Source organism: Coturnix japonica, chromosome 14 (assembly GCF_054131305.1).
Source record: "Coturnix japonica strain WE chromosome 14, WE-NBRP24, whole genome shotgun sequence".
Classification (NCBI taxonomy): Eukaryota; Metazoa; Chordata; class Aves; order Galliformes; family Phasianidae; genus Coturnix; species Coturnix japonica.
The window spans coordinates 6,703,918-6,721,548 of NC_140676.1; the positions used below are offsets into that span (position 1 = coordinate 6,703,918).

General features: G+C 51.5%; 1 protein-coding gene across 5 annotated transcripts in view; it reads right to left on the minus strand.

The window, feature by feature from the left end:
• NTRK3 (neurotrophic receptor tyrosine kinase 3) overlaps positions 1-17,631 on the minus strand; it is a 177,070-nt gene that overhangs the window by 157,627 nt on the left and 1,812 nt on the right. The window contains exon 1 of one of the 5 annotated variants that reach the window (XM_085515384.1): positions 15,161-15,307. The exons of 3 other annotated variants lie outside the window; for them this stretch is intronic. The gene's annotated coding sequence lies outside the window, so the exon portion shown is untranslated. Of the gene's footprint in view, positions 1-15,160; positions 15,308-17,631 lie in introns of those variants that run through there. One more of the 5 variants, XM_032446973.2, reaches the window with a different exon arrangement.

A 17,631-nucleotide genomic window follows, 5' to 3' on the forward strand; every position in this document is an offset into this window, starting at 1 on the left:
ATCATATGCTTTAGTGACCTTCACAATGAGTACCACCGTGATAGGCACTGTAATAGAAAACGGCTGCATTTTCTTCATCGACCTATTTAAGTCCTTCTTATCTTCAATAAGGGTGACCAGAAACATGGAGCAGTCTCCAGAAGGACTAATTTTACAGAGGCAGCTCCCCACTGGTACACATAATGCCTTGGCCCTCAGCTCAAGATCACAGCATCCTTATCACAGCTCCATTGGCTTGTCCTTATCTGAAATCTTCTATCCACTAGACCATTCCCAACTGACATGATTTCCAAGCTGACAGCAAAAGCCCACATAACTCCCTTACATGCACTACAGACTTCCTTGGATTTGCTTCTGCCCTTCCCCTCATCCATGCTAAGCCCTCTGCACCCCCACAACCCCTGCACTGAGCCAGCAGCAACACCCACAAGCCAGCTCCTGCCCTTTGAGCCAATGCCTTAATGAAGGCAGGAGCCAACTTCACCTGCAAGCAACCTCTACCAACATATTTCACCACCTTTTCCCCTTTAGCCAGCTCTTCACCTACAACACTACACTATTCCCAATGTAACACCATCATATTAACCTTACACCATGAAGCAGTCTCTCTCTGTTAGGAAATCAGTTACCAATTATAGAGTTATCCAGGTAAAAGCTATCTTTAGGAGGTCAGTCCAGCATCATATCTCAGCCCCACTTCAAACAGCACAAAGCCCTCTTTGCCATCCCCACAGCTCCCAAGCGCTACATGAAGCCAGTGGCTTTTTCCCAGCTTTGCTGACAGATCAGAGATCTCGTTGGCCATATGGTCACCCAATGACAGGCTTTAACTTCTGGCTGGTCTCCAGACGTGCCTACAGCCAGCCCCACTTGCTGGAAGCAGAGCAGTTGCCACCATCCCATGGGAATTCCCATCACTCTGCCAAAAATATCTGGACGCAGGCTGGTGTCACCTCCTTGAGATCATGCATCAAGCCTGCACAGCCCTATACTCTCCTTTTCCAGCCCTGGGCCAATGCAGCAAGGGAGATGAAAACATCCACAAATATTTAAACACAACCAGACTCATTTTATCCCACGTGAATGAGGCAGGGGTGAGAAGCAGCAGCTTATGCCAATTTACTGAGTGATTAGCTTGAGGCTACTTAATGTCTCTGACCTTCCTTCACCCTCCTTATATGACAAGGATAATATTTATCTAATCTCTCTCAGCTTTTCAAGTGCTGTGGTAAATAGCTTTAAAAAAAAGGCACTTGATGAGCACCAAGTATTACATAGCATGTGTACATGTGTGGTACCCAATCCACATCCAGCCCAGACTGAAGGAAGACGACTTTCCATCAGGGTGCCATCAGCTCCAATCTGACAGAGCAGATGGCACATCATCTTCAGAGCCACGCTGCACAAATGCCATGTCAGGCTCCCAGGGACAAGGCCATGGAAGAAGAAAAGGTTTGGACAACACATTAAAATCACGGTTTGAATTGTTAGTGGTCCTGTGTGGAGCCTGGAGATGGGCTCAGCAATAGCTGTGGGCCCTTCCCAATTCAGAACATGCACACATTGGAAAAGCAAGCAGAGTATTGGACTCCTTTCTCTCACAGGGCAACGGGAAAATTGATTTGTCAACCAGGCACATTACACCTCGCAACGCAGATAGGAGCATTAGCTTTCAATTACCTGATATGTTTAGCATTATAAACAAACCACTTGGCACGCCAGCGCTACACCATGAAGATATAAATGTGACCGTAGGAAGAACAGAGAGAAGTCATCTACTGACTACTGAGCCCTGCCTCCTCCAGGTAGAAGTGCAGGAGCAGACAGCAAACCCTGGAGGCTGGGAAACCACTGTCACCAATGTCACCCCACTGGGGCAAACCCTGTGCTCTGGGGCATAGCACAGCCAAGCTGGGGCTGACAGCCCCTTTTAACCACAAGGCTGGGGAAGCCATAAAGAAATCAGCCATTTTTCGCAGTATTATAAGGCACTTATCACATACATTTAATAACCAGAGGCATGAAGGACTTGATTCCCTCAATATGGAAGTTATAAAATTGAATTGGTAACTGAGCATTAAAGGCAAGTGCAGCTGAATGAAGACTTATGAGGGCAATATTTTCCCTATTTGAAGCGTGGGCTTCCCCTTTCCAAATGCACATGGAAAAAGTCACCCAACAGCAGATAACTTTACATCATTAAGGATAATTTGAGGTCAGTGAGAGAAAGGGTGGGGATGCAAGCAAATCCAGCTTTGTAGAATTAATTATTAGCGTAACCCCACAGTGTAATTGCAATTTGTCAAGGTAATGATCGTAAAACACACCACTGTAACACAGCTCTCTGTGTGATAGCAGATTTGCTTCTCTTGTCAGGGCCATATAGGGTAAGCAGTGCTGGGGAGGATGCTCCCAGTCACCCTCCTGTGGGTCCAACCATCATCAGCTTGGGCATCCAACCCAACAAACCAAACTAGGCTCTTCCAGAAGGACTGGGCAGAAGAAAAAGCTCTCAAATCCCACCCCAAACTTTCCAGTGCAGGATGAGTTACGCCCAGTCACCTGCTTTTAGAAAGGAAGAAATAGGCCCAAGTGGGACAGCAGAGCAATTGCCATCAACAAACATCCACCTTAATCTCTCATCACTGTTACATCTCAGCTAGTGAGCAAGAACTGAGATGTCCCAGAACCCCATGATGCTGAAGAACCTCATTAACCTCCTGTTAATGACTGCAGTCACAAACAAGCATGCCCAATTGCACCACAGCCATCTGGGACAAGAGGGCAAGCCAAGGGGAGAGAGACCATATCTTATACTGAGCACTAGTCTTGAGATGAGAGAGCACCTTTTGCGTTACGGGGTGCAGGAGACCAAGGAGGCTGCCCTTTGGGCAGCAGCTGGTTCCCTTTGCATCCTCCAGGTCAAAGAAAAGGATGCTTTAAGCCACTTTAAACCACTTTTAATCCTCCTCTGCATACCCCCACTAACCCACAGGCACACTCCCCAAAAGTAGAAATGCCAGACGAGTCTAAATTTGGCAGCTTTTACATTCACATCAGCTTCGTTTAAATTTAACCACATGCTCTGGGGCCAAGCAGCAGACACTTCTCCTCTGCATCGCAAAGTGCAAAACCCAAAGGTCTCTGTGCTTCTGCCACGGCTGTGGATACACCCAGAACCCTCCATCCCATCTCATCCTCCTCTATAACACCTCAGCCTCATTTATCAGGGCTTTCCCACCATTCCTAACACCAGGAAACCTGCTGACCCCATGCAGCAAGGGTAGAGCCAATCTGTCCTGGGCTCATGTCCTGCTCCCACGAAACTCTCATTTTCCCAAGGAACCTAAACTCCTTTCCCCCAGCAGTTTGGCTGCCCCGATGTTTACAAAGCAATGCCCAGCTGGGCTGGATGGTGGCCAGGCTCCCAGCCGCTCCACTTAGGACAGGCACAGCAGCTCCCAAACCCTTCTGGATGCTGAGCCTCCAACCCCACAGGCTGGCAGCAGACTTGCATCAGGATAACATTTGGATTCCTGCAGTGTGCAATCAGTCCAGGCAGAGAAAATAAAGTATCTCTTCTTGTTTCTTCCCCCACCCCCCCCTTCCTATGCTTATCACAGAGGTGGAAGAAAAGAAGCATCACTCAGGAGGAGGGGGATGCACACATTACAATGGGGTGGAAGGTCATGGAAATAGCAGGTACGTAATGGGGAAGACAACTGGCTCTTAGAAGGAGACGTGAGCCAACGTGACTGTAAACATGACACAGGCAGGAGGAGGCAGGGCAGGAACAGACACTTTAAAAGCTCTTCTCCCAGCACTCCCACTTTGTTCACAGAAACGTGAAAAAATAAAAAGGGCTTTGCAAACATATTACGTGAGAAGGCACTGACAGCCACAGATGCTGCTAACAGGGCTGCTGTGTTCGAGCCGACCCAGGCAGGGAAACACAGTATATGAGAATCATTTCCATCTCAGATCTCCAGTTAAAGGCACAGATATAGGCATAACTTCCCCAGAGGGAAGCACATGGGTTCCTGCTACCCAAACATGACCTTTCACCACTGATGCTGATGATTTATTTAGTGGGACGCATTTCTTCTTGGTGCTGCTAAGGGTCAAAGAGCAACTTCCCCCACATCCTTGAACCACGACCTCAAGTACATTTTACTTTTCTTTTTTTTTTTGCTTGCAGACAATCACTCAAGCTTCATTTCTGCTCCTCAGCAGGACCCTGGAGGTCCCAGCCCAACCTTGGAGCAAAGCACACGAGCCCAGAGAGTCAGCAGCAAAGAGAAGATCGCTGCACACAAAGAATACCGACATTGTGTGCTGCTGGCTCACTCACAGCCTGCAGCAGCTGGGACCCGAGAGCCTGTGCTGTGTGTGCCAGGCTGGGGCTCACTGGGAACAGCAGCTGGTGTGGGACAGCCCTCCTGCACCATTCCTCCGTCTGCGGGTACCGCAGTGGGATGGAGAGAGGCTGATGTGTTTCACTCTGCTCTGCAGGAGGAGGAATCAGGGTGGGTTTCATGGTGCGTGATGCCACCAGGGCCACCCCCCAGCACCACATTTGAGTTGCCTGGTGGCCAGCACACCTACCCAAAGCCCCACTGCTGGCCACCAACTTCAGGCCACCATCCAGACACCGCTATTCCCAACTGCAGAGAGGAATCATCATAGAATGGCTTGGGTTGGAAAAGACCTCAAAGATCATCTAGTTTCAGCTCCCATGCTGCAGGCAGGGTTGCAACCCCCTAGATCAGTCACTATATAAGGTTGCCCAGTAGAAGAAAACAGCTGTTCTACATTGCAGTAATTCACTCCACAGGTTTCCTGCAGAGAAACACATCTGAGTTCAACCAGGACTTGGAGCTCCCATGAACTGGCTCAGCAGGGCAGAGGGAGGTGAGGGCAGGACCTCTCCCAGCATCCCCACCCCAAGAGCACACCACTGCCCTACCCAGCAATCCAATACAATCATCACCCCTGGTTCCCATATTCTGTGCTACGAGGGCATCATGGTTTCCTGACCACAATGACCCAACACTGTGCTGAGGAAGCTGCCCCAAGTGAGGGGCAACCCATAGACTCCTGAACTCCCACACCTGCTGACCAACAGCTTCTGCCCAAGGCAGCTTGAAGCTGGCTAGCTTTTTGTTTTTTTAACATCTTTTCCCTATCTCCCCTTTGAACAATTCTGTAGTTGCTATGGAAATGGTCTCATCAGCATGGGTGGAACGTAGCAGTGCCAGCCAGAACTCCCTGTGGTTCCCAGTTGACACCAGTGCCCAGGAACTGGTTGTACTGGAGGTTATTCCAAGCTGCACAAGGAATGCCCTGACCTTAAAGTTACAATTGGAACTGATGGCTGATTGAGACTCATCTGGGAATCAGGGTAGGGACCTGCCAATCACCCAGGGATAAGCCAGGATTAAAAAAATAATAATAAATCAAGACACTCACACACTTGCTGAGGGTTATAAACAGCAACAAGGTGCAGCCTCCCCAGCAGCATCTCGCTATAGGCAGGGAGATAAGCACAGACAGGGCAACAGGAGAAGAGGCAAGTTTTGTCTCGGGTGCTGTGCCTTCAGGGAGGTACTGCCACATCCCTACCTCAAAAACCACGCATGAAGCTTGTTTCACAGCATCTCTATTCACTTGGCTGTGAGCAGGCTGCAGATGTTGAGCTGGGTGTTTCCCCAAGCATCCATCTCCTGGAGCAGGGTTTTTCCTACATTCACATTGATGCTGCACCCACCTCACATCTCCATCCTCCTGCATCAGCCCTACAAGCAGCCTCAGAGCCTCTCACACAGCACATCCCCCCCCTCCCCCTTGCCTCAGTCCTGCAGCACATGGCCAGTGCCACCACAGCACTGAGATGCACTATGGCACATTCATGGGGTGATATGTGCTGGGCTGAGTTCAGCACAGAGCTGCCAGATCCTGCTTGTCCTTTGGGCACAAGTCCCAATTAAGGTCCTAATTAAACAATTTACATCATCAAACTTCAAGGAGCACATCAACATCGGGAGCTGCGTGCATCTTCAACCTTGCCAGACCCTGTGTGCTCTCCCAGAAGAACACACTGCACACAGGAGAGAAGGGCTGAGCTGTTACTGAGCCTCTCGCCCTTGGTCAGAGATGCTGTAAACAGGAGCCAATGCTCCGGTGACATACACTGTCATTTCTAACCTAGATTTAATAAATTCAAGACCTAAAGCACAAAGCAGCAGACAAAGCACTTCCCATCCTGATCATCTTAGTGCACACCACAACCTCTTTGCTCCCTGCTCCCAGAAATGTCATTGCACCAGTCCAGAACATTTTGCTCCACAGTTTTGGCAAGAAGTACCATGCAAACTTGCTTGCAAAGCAAAGACGACATTTGCAAGTCATTAAGGTTGGAAAAGACCACTGAGATCAACCCCCACCATGCCCACATCCCTCAGTGCCACATTCCCACGGTTCTTGAACACCTCCAGGAACAATAACCCCACCACCTCTGCATGCAGCCTGTGCCAATGCATCACTGCTATATCTGAGAAGAGATTTCACCTGATATCCAACCTGGTTCCTGGTCCACACATGGCCAGGCTTAACAAACGTGGGGAGCTGCAATCCTCTTATTGCATCACATCACTGCAATGTTGATCTCATGATGCTACATCTCATCACTGTCCTTATCCCAGCACACAGCCCCACATCCCTAAAGGGGCAAGTGACCACACTGACCCTGCTCCCACAGACCCATACACCATTCCATCACTCAAAAAAAAGCCGAAGCACACACAGAGCAAACAACTCATCCATCATCCAACAGCCCACCTTCACATGCCACTCTCCCAGCACTCACTCTTCCATCACCCTTATCCTGTCCCAACAACAACCTCAACAGCATCTCCTCTGGCAACGCCGGGTCAGCCCCAAAGCTCATAATATGTATCCATTGGAAAAGCAATATATCAGGGTTGGTTTCTTGGGCAGCCAGAGTCCCCACTGTGCCCATCCCAGCTGCACCTCGAGACACCAGCAGCACTCAGGACCCGCACACAGCACAGTGATGCCTCAACACCAGACTCCCCCCCCCAAGCCGATACGGCAAATAAGATTACAACAAATATAAACTAATGATACAGCTGTCAAGGCAGATTAGACTGCACAGTGTAAAAAATTGCAGGGCTGTTTAGTCACAACAATATAAGATTAATTTATCAATACAGCTTATGCGGCACTGGAGAGATAGCAAATTGAGTAAGTGAATCTTTTCCACACCTTGTGGGGAGATGGAGCTCCTGACCTACTGGGTGCAAAGGTCCAGATGCCCACGAGGATGCATGGGATGGGAACAGCTTGGGCCAGCCACGTGGCTCTTCCATCTCAGGCACAATGATGGGATGCCACACGTGTGTTTATTTACCTGTATATTTTCAACCCTCTGGATTAACATATGCAAAAATATGCAAAGCCAACTCCACCCTTTGGGAGTTACAGCCCTGCCAGGCACAGTTGAGCTCACACACCATAGACCACCCTTTTAAGGGTGCCCATAAAGCAAGAACGCAGCCAGAAACCCCTCAGGGGATGCTTCCAACTCATTCCCAGCCCAAAAGACACAACGACCCCAGTAAGCCCTTATCATTCCACATCTCCCCCCCACTTTGCCATGCACGGGTTAAATATGTGCAAGTAAATAGCTGCAGCAATAATGAGCCAAAGCTTCGATCTGTGAAGGTGAGAGCACAGCAGCAGCCGCCGATACGAAGGAAGCGCCCGTTTCTATAAATATTGAAATCCGGTAATTATCATCATTAGAACTAGTTGTGATTTATCCGTAGCTCAATCCCAACAAGTAAAAATGGCATTTATTTGCCACAATTAGAACAGCTAAAAATACCTCCTGAACCTTGCCTGGCTTTAAAACAGCCATATCCCATAAGCAGTCTTAGCTTTGGGTGGTGGGAACCAATGCAAGAGGTGAACAAACCCCATGTTACCCCCAAAGGAAGCTGGGGCACTAAATCAAAGTCTAGTCATCTTCCAGAAGCAGTTCCCAGCTCCACAACTCCCTGTGTGTAACACAACATCCCCTCCGACAAACTGCAAACATAGAATCTTAAGACCTCCATGATGATGATCTTAGACCAACCATTGACCCGTCAACTCTGTGCCCACTAAACCACATCCCAGCACGCAGCATCCCTGCAGTATCTTTACATTTGCAGACAGCTACTGAAGAGGCAGCACCTTGATGCCTTACAGCCTATATCACAACCCCAGGCAGGAGGTTCTTCCATCAGATGGCCCCAATTCCCACAAGGCTTTCTCTGGCTGATACCCACAGCCACCACCTGCTCATCCCCAGCAAATATTCACCCCAACCTCCTCCTACAGTGACCTGATCCCCCCCCAGCACCCCACTGGCTTTTTTCCCCTCCTTCCCCTTCTCTTTCCACCACTATTTGCTGAGGAACCTACAACCCATTCTCCCTCCTTTTGGCAGCATCCTATCCCAGGCAAACCAAACTAATTTTAAGAGCAAGATTTGGCAAGACACTATATCAAATGCTTTACTAAATCCAAATATATTAGGATTTCCACGTTCTGCTCAGCCACTAATTTTGCGATTCCATCAAAAAAGAAAAAGCAATCAGGTTTGTCTGGCAAGATTTATTCTTCCTAAATCCCTGCTGTTATTGCTCATGCTTTCCTTATCCTCTAGTGCTTCACTTTCTTAATACTGCGGGACTGGAAGTGTTTGCTGGAAATTCATTTCTTGCTATTTCTATGGATTTCTACAATCTGCCTCTGCTCTCCTCCGCTGCCCCCTGCCTTCCCCACCTCTATCAGCATCCCTGTGCTGCTACCATGCTTCTGCTCCAGCCTTTCACAAGGTATCACGTGCCAGTGTTAACATATGACAACCAGACTTGGTCATAAGATGCTAGGAGGGGAAAAATAAGCAATGCGGGGGGAAAAAGCACAATTGGCAGCAAGAGAAAGGGCTGAAAGATGTAGTGAGCTGGGTCAGACCCAGGTTCAGTGCAGAGCGTGGCCAAAGAGCTGTGCAATGTATTAGTGCCCAAAGCAGCACCCTCTCACTTTACTCCATGGCATTGCCCTATACTGTGAATCAGACTGAACTGAGCCACAAACGACCCCAGCAGATACATCCCCAGAAGGACAAATAAGGAAAACAGAGGGTAATCAGCTCTCCCACACCACTCGGCTCAGAGGGGAGCCAAGATGAAGCCTCTAAACCCTGCACGGAGGCCACGCTTTGCCAAAAGCACCATCCTCAGATGCCCCAGTGGCCTCATCCTGCTGCAGCACCAGCCTCAAGCAGCTGGAATAGAGCTCAGGTGCCTCTGACCATGCAGTGATTGCTGCTCCTGCTCATTAGGTGAAAAGCAGCTCTGCTTGCATACACCCAGCTCCCACTCTCCAAGTCCTTGCACACAGCAAGGCTCAGCATTTTGCAAACCAAACAGCAGCCAACAGCCTGACCCCACAGCTCAGTATTAGTTGTGTGCACCCAGCAGAGCCCTGCAGCTTGTTGGGAGCCAGAGCTCAGCAATGGGGCAGCAGCACCCCAGCAGATGGCTGTTCCCTTAAGGGAACTCTGCTGCTTGCAACTCCTTCAGCGCTCACTGGGGAAAAAAAGAAAACAACATGGGCATGGCAAAGCTGGGTCAGGAGATGACCCTGAGCACTTGAGGGATAACAGATTTTCTTTTCACTCTGGCTGTTTTTATGTCTCAAAAACTAAAGCAATCCTGGAGGAGCAGCACTCTCCAGGAGCCCATCCCTGCAACCCCCTCCCCCCCTCCGAGGTCAGAGAGCTGCACAGGAGCTCAGGATTTACAGCTGATGAGGACAGAGGATTTACAGGGATGGGGCACTTGAAGATGACTTGGAGCAAAGCACAGCTGATTTACGGGGTCAGCAGCAATTTACACAGCAGGTAACAGCACTGAGGAGGGCCAGGATTTACAGGCACAAGGGAGAAGTCCTTTTTATTGGTGTTTATTGGGAAATGAGCACCTCCTTCGCTAATTACTGTGACCCAGAGGTACATGGGAGCAGCTGGATCTGCCACGAATCTCCCCCTTGCTCTGGAGGTTACAGACAGGCCAGCACCAGGGATCCTCCCCTTCCAGAGCATCACAGCTTGGTCCCATCACCCTCACGTGAACTGAGGGGCTCAGAGCTCAGTCCCAATGCAGTGATGCTGCTGCTGCCCCCAACCCCATTGCTGCAAGCAGGATGGGTGCAGAAATGCATGGATTACACCTGAGCAGGGGTTCACATCAAGGCATGCTTGTAGCATTAAAAAGACACAGAATGATATGGGGAAAGTTTTCTCTTGCTCCACCCCATTGTAACATCCTCCCATCAGCACACAACGCTGGGACGTACTGGGGACATGCAGGAAGCCAGGAGCCTCCAAGACCAGATTTCCTACACATATTTGACTTAAAATACAGGAGTAATCCAAGCCATCCTGCTCTGCTCCTCTCCCCATCAGTCGTACACACCGAAGCCTCTGCAAAAAGTGCAACTGAAACACATCACGGCATTGGGACACAGAGAAAAGATTCACTCAGGCGCTGCACCTTGGGCTCTTTCACCAACCAACCTCCAGATTCTGTTTTGCTCCAGATTCACAGACACCAGACTACAAGCCGAACTTTTGCACAGCACTCACTTCTGCTGCAGCACTGACTTGCTTGCAAGGGGTTGCAGTAGGGCAGGCTCCTCTAGCAGAGGGAGGAGAGCTCAGGACACAGGTGAGCACTGAGCCTTGCCCAAATGATGCCACAGCTGCATCCCCAGCAGGCACACAACATCCCACACCAACTGCTGCCCCCACCCCTCTGCCCCAAAGTTTGACTAACGCTCAGGAGTATCTTTGCTTTTATAAATCTCTGCCTTTTAATGATGGCTTCAAGGCTCAGAGAAAAAAGGCCCATTAAACTCACTGAATAAGTTAATGGGGCAGAGAGAATCCATTTCATAGCCACCCCAGGCTATTTTCCTCTGGAGCTAAAGCCTGAATAAGCAAAAAGGAAAAATTAAAACTGTACAGCGCTTTGCCAATAAATAACCCCCAGTGTAATCTGCTACAGGCAGGCCTCCATTTGCAGTGATAACAGCATGCAGATCAGCTGCAAAACACCACCCCTTGTTGCAGGGACCACCACCTTTTGGTTGCAACTTGCTGCTTGCAAGGAGCCCCCACCTCCTAACACACCTCCTGCATCACACACCCTGCAGACAACTTCCAAACCCTGCACTGCAATGGCCCAATACTCCAAGCACACATCCCTGCACGTTTGCATCCCTGCCTCCTTTCCCTCAGCCCTTCTGGCTGCTCTCCTTCTCCCTCCACCCCCAAGTAGTGCCTTAGGCTCATCCCTCCCCGGCCATAGCTCACACACAGCTGCTCCTCCTTATAACACAACTGCACGTCCCAGAGAGGGATAGGGGGAGAAAAAAAAATAATAATGAAAATAAAATCCCTGTTTGTAAATGTTGATCCCGGTAGACACGGCTTGTTTACTATTTAATATTTAAAGATGCTAATTAAGTCTCTGAATAAATAAATCTCTGCTCCCAGTGCCTCTCGGAGCCAGGGAGCCTTCCCATGGGGCCAGGGCAGCACAAAGCATCACAGGCCAAGCACAGCCCACCCAGGGGCTCCACGTGGGTTATTGGGCCCATATACAGCCTGAAGCAGCAGCACTAAGCTCAGCTCAGACTGGGAACACCAGGGAGCACAACTCACTCATACCTAGAGGGGAGCACAAGGACCAGGGTTTCCAAAGCATCCAAGCTCAGCTGCACTGCAGGAGCTTCAGGGAGCCAGACCGAGCCCACAGAACACAAGTAACAGGAAAAGACAAACAACAACAAACACACAACCTCCATTGAGCACGCAGCTCCCAGCACAACTGCTGCCCAACCCAGAGACCAGACAATAACATAACTTCATACCTGAAAGCTCCAGCAACTCTTCCACAAACCACTCCACAGCCTCTTCCCAGAAGCACCGCTACCACCAGCACCTGCCCCAGCCCATCCCTTTTTAGCCTCCTTAGGCTCTGCCCCCCCCCCTCCAAATCAGCCCCAGCTGTGTATTGCACAGAGCAATTAACCCCACATGTGCCAGCCCAGCAGAGAACTCTATTGGACAGGTCTCTCCCTGCCCAACCAGCACACCTGCATCCCGTTAAAGCCCTGCACATGCTTCCCAAGCTCACATTTTGCTCCCAAGGACACCCTCTATCACCAGCCCTAACTCAAAGCTGCAGGGTCCTTCCCAAGGCAGCATCAGGCTGTTGTGTTCACACTGACCTGGCTCTGTGCTGCTCCACTCTCCCCACTGCAGAGCCCACACTGGGACAGCCATTGGAGTGACACTGAGCCACACTGTGCTGATAAAGTCCCAGGGGAGGGATGCTGGGGAGCCAGGAACACACAGCATCCCTGACCCCATATCTTGCTGAAACCTTATAGTTTGTACACATGGTCCTGCATCTGCTGGATCATTCCCATCTTAACATTTCCTAGTAGGATCCATGTGGGTAGAGCTCCAGGAGGGCCACTTAAGGAACAGCCCAGGACAGGGCTCCTGTCCCCTGCCATGCTCTTCTCAGCCCCCCCAGGGACACGTATTTCTATGCAGCCATGGAGCACAATAGGCTGGGGTGTGTCCTCTGATGGAAGGCAGGTGGGTGAGGCAGAATAGGAAGGGGCAAAAGCAGCTGGGATAGGACTGGGAACGGCACCTAGGGGGAACTTGGACAGGCTGTGCCAAATCCAAAGCTTTGGCTAAGCAAGATGTTTTCCTCACCATGTAGGCAGCCTGAAACTGGGAGGAGAGTGGAGGAGATAGCAGGAATGATCCCTAATGCTCCCATGTCTGCTACAGCAGAGCACTGTGCAGCAGCTGGAAGAAAGCCTGCTGCATTTACGGTGCTGGCCTCTGCTTTGGATTCCCAAAGGCTACATCACATGGAAACAAGCTAAAAATGCAGTATATTTTCCTAGTGCTGCTCTTCCACGCAAGCAAGGTCCAGAGCTGCTGGTGGGTGTCACACAGAGGGGACAGGACAGGGTCCCCAGCTTCAAAGGAGCAGGAAAGCAAATAGGATGATGTGGTAAGAATAGAGAAGCACAAGCACATAAATACAACCTGCACCACCCCTGGCCTCCCTTTCTCTCTAGCCCCATAGTGACACAAGCTGGCTGCTCAATATCTGCACATGAGCAGAGCAATGATTGCTGTGTAGATCTTCCAAGTGGAGTTTAATCTCCCTTCCTTGAAGTGAAGTGAAGCTCTGAGTAAAATCACAGCTCTAAGCAGTGCCCACCACCCTTTTCCTATCACAGCATCCTTCTGAACCCACAAATCATCATCCCTATTCTGATGCTGGGGACCTGTTTGCTGTTGCATTTTGGGACCACTGGGTGTCACAGCCTTTCCACCATGCTGGCAGGACGTGCCCATTACCAGCAGGGAAGCACCAGGCTGATCTTTGCCCAGCACACCAGAGGGGTGGGTATCACTCTTGGGAGCCACAAATAGAGGATGCTGTGGGGTCGTGACCAGTTTCCCACCTCTGCTCACTCTTCCTCCATCTCACACCACTATATCTTCAGCATATGTCCATGGCTGGGGGAAGAAAGGGGGGGGCACAGCCTCTCCAAGCTTCCAGCCTCCACCTGATTCCTGAAGCAGAGTTAACTGAAAGAGCAAAGAGCATTGCACTCAGCCTGCAGGCTGCCAGAGACAGCTCTCAGCTGTGCCCTCTTCCTTCTGCATCCAGGCTTTCCCTGAGGACACCTCTCATGGCTGTTTGATGTCACAGGACTGGCAGCTTTATTCCTTCTATGCCATATCCAGGGACCAGCATGTGTCAGCAGCGTGCTGCTGGGAACACTGCTCCATGCCTCAGTTTCCCCATCAGCAAAACAGACAGAGACGTGAACGTTTTGTGGCTCATTCCCAGCTCAGCTGCTGCCACAGCTCTATGGGAGGATGCTTTGCTGCATCCCCTCACTGCACTCACAGTCAGACCAAGAGGGACCACAGCACAGCAAGCTGCAGAGCTGGGACCTGCCTGGAGGGACGCAGGAGTGGAGGGATGCGGGGATGCTGCAGCTTCACCCGAGCCGTCTCACGCAGCCGCTTGCCCTCTAGCGGCTCAGCCGCCCTCGGAAAGTGGGAGGGGAAAAGCTGATAAGAGCAGAGAGAAGGAGCACGGGGCAGAAACTCAGGTTGCAACAAGCTGCCATCGTGCACGACCCACAGCAAGGTCTGCCTCTGCCCTCCTCGGGCACACGCCAAGGATTCCATTGTGCACCCTTTGATGCAGGAGAGCATTTGGGGAAGCTGCTGTCAAACAGCTGCTTCGAAAGCATCTGTGCAACCTGCTGAAGCCCCCACTGCAGGAAGCCCAAAGCTCAAAATTACTGCTATTTCACCGTGCCCCATAAATAACATGCTGAACAGGTGAGCTGCAAGCATTATTAACGCTCACTGTTGAAAGCCTGGTGGGATCAGGAGTTGGTTCACACCCAACTTGATGGGATGCACCAAATCTAAGCGGAATAAATTGCTGGGCACTCCCCTCACCCCACCCCCAGCAGCAAGTGCAAAAGGCAGAGTGCTGGAGAGCACTGTGAGCATTGCTGAGTGCAACCTGCAGGGATCCCAAAGGACACCCCATAATGGCCTCCTGGGGAGGGGTTCACAGAAAAAGCCAGATTTAAAACCTCTCTGAGCCCCAAAGAACAGCAAACAGGTCAGCCCTCAGTTTCTGTCCCCCAGTCTTTGTTCCTCCACCAGTGAAATACCTGGAGTATCCACCCTGTGCAGGGAGAGGAGCCAGTAGGCAGAGCTGGCACAGAGCTCCCCAAACCCCACAGGAGGTAAGGGATGGGAAGACGTCCCATGCACCCTGAAACCTGACTGTGTCACCTCAAAACCAGGCTCCAGGCTGAGCTCAGCAAGAATGTCCTGGGGTGTCCGAGCAGCACAAAGCTGCCTCTGCCCTGGAGAAACCCTCAGGTGTGGACACGGAACTCAACAAGCCCAAGCACCAATGCAGGTTTAAATGCTCCAAAACAATAGGGCAACACCTACCACAGACCTGATCCCACAGCACCATGGCAGCCAGGATGAGTGCTCCCAGCTTAGGGCACCTCCAAGACATCAGGACCATCCCAGCCCTCCTCTCCTCATTCCAACCATCTTCAAATCTTCCTTCCTTCCAGCCTGGTGCTTTGCCTCCCTCCCCCTCAGGGACCTCGCTTTGGGACAGCCACTCTGCATAAACAAGGGCTGTGCAAAACAAAGCTGTGTTGAATTAGGGCCCTTTTGAATAGATCCTGCAGCAGCCAAAACCTCAGGGACCAGGAGGTGGGAAGAACAATGGGACGGGATGCTTTGGGGACACAGAGCCTTTTGTCTCCAGAGAGCAGCATCACATGGAGCACAGTGGGACTGAAGCAGAGCAATCCCCAACTTGAGCCTTGCTCGTGGCTGTTTGGGTCACCAAAGAGAGTTCTGTTGCTCCCAGGGGTATGCGTGAGTACGTGGGTACCACTGATGCTGAATCCCAGCTCTCACCCCACACCCAGATCTGAAGCAGTTCTCCCACTCCTAGCCTTGCCCAAGGGATGCAGCAGACGCTGCCATGGGCTGCTCTTCTTGTCCCCAGAGGGAGAGCCCCAAATGAGATGCTCGCTTTTGGGTGTGTGAGAAGGACCCCCAACTCCCACATCCATTGGTGCCCTGTGATGACCCATCTCCTCTCAGAAGCACCGATATCCCAAATGGGTCAGTCTGTGGGGTGTATTTCACCCTAAGAAACCCCATCCTCCCCAGAGAGGTTGCATCAGGGAGCGAGGCAGCCAGACCTGGGGACATCTCCCTGCCTAAAAAAGAACCAGGGGTGACAAACGCAGGCCACCACCGCCACCTTCCTGGCAGCATCTCCGCAGTGCCATAGCAACAGCTGAGGAGTAGGGAGGCCCAGATGGCAAACTCCTCCATCCGCCCTTCCTTGTGCGCCGTGCCGGAGCGTGCAGGCGCTGCCCACACTGCCAGCAGGGTAACTCCTGGCACGCGGCAGCACAAGTGAGCCCAGCACCCCCATATCCTGCTGGGTGGGGAGTAAACTAGGGGGGAAGCATCCCAGCTGCACACCTTGTGGCATGAGCACAGCCCTGTGGGTCATGCTCTGCCTGGATCTGGAAGGAGCAGCGTGAGGCCGGACGGGAGGTCTGCAGCTGGGCTATATGTCAAGCTCTCGGCTGGGTGGGACCCTCTGCGTCCGGAGCCACATCGCTAGGGATGCAATCCAAAAATCAGACATTCCTGGGCTCGCTGGGAAAGGGCAGGGGACGGCAGCCAACCAGCCTCCTCCATCTTCATCTTGTGCTTCGCTGTTAACCTGTCCCTGCCTGGATCTGCTTGAAGGCTGTGCACCACCTGCTCTGCCCCATGGCCCTACGGATCCCAAAGCCATGAGATGTCTGCTAGACATGGGGGGAAGCCCCTACATTGCTACTCAAAACTAAACCACCCAGCCCCAGGATTGCAGTGCAATCTCCCCAAAGGAAGGATAGATGGGAAAACAGAAGCAGCAGCAAAGCAAAAGCAATACAGCACTAAGTGTGAGGTACCTTGCTACAGGCATCCATGGGCTGGGTGCCTCCATCCTTCTTGCTTTGGTGGCACCTTTCTGTAATCCACCACAGACATGCAAAGTAATGCAAAGCTCCCCAGGATCTGCCTGGGAGGGGTGGGGCGGCACACAGTGGTCTCTGCCCTCCACTGATGTGGATATGGAGGCACATGCCAAGGCAGCTCACGGTGTTTTCCCTCGAGGCTTTCCCTGTCCACACTCTCCCAGCAGCCCTTTACCAAGCTGAGCTTGTCATCTGCACATCACTAAGGCCTCACTTGGCCCAGGGTGGTTTAACCACCCTGTGTTCCATCTTCCTGCTGGCCAGAAGAGGATGGAGCAGAGACCACCACCCCTGAGCATGGAGGGTGCTGGACCTGATGTCACCCATACAAAGTGCACAGACCTTGGTTCAACCCTGCTCTAAGGGGCTCCTCCTTTACAGGGAAGCAGCCCCATCACCCAACCCATCCCTCTGCTCCCATAGGCACCAGCCTCAGACCATCTCCCCTGGAAGCACAGAGCTCCTGGGTAAAGCCTGCACTCATGTTCTGTCTCAGCCAATGGTGGCATTTTGGGGATCACGCCAGTCCTGCACCCACCTGGTCTCAAACCCAGGGAGGAGGTTGTGGGGCTGGCAGCAGCACAGGGATGCACCCAGCCAAACCTGGCACCTTCTCCTCATCCCCAACACTGAGAAGCTCCTCTCCAAAAAGAAAACACCCAGCATCTCTAGTTGTGGAACCGAGTCTTCTTTCCCCCTTTTTGCAGGCTGCTTATCAGCGTTTTTCGATTTCAAAGCAGCAAAGGCATTTTCTGGGCACAAAGGACCCACGCAGCAACACCTCTCGCAGCAGTTCAGATGTCTGCCTGCCTTTGACAACCCACACTGACGCCTTCCCAGCACCGTCAGCCCAACAACGGG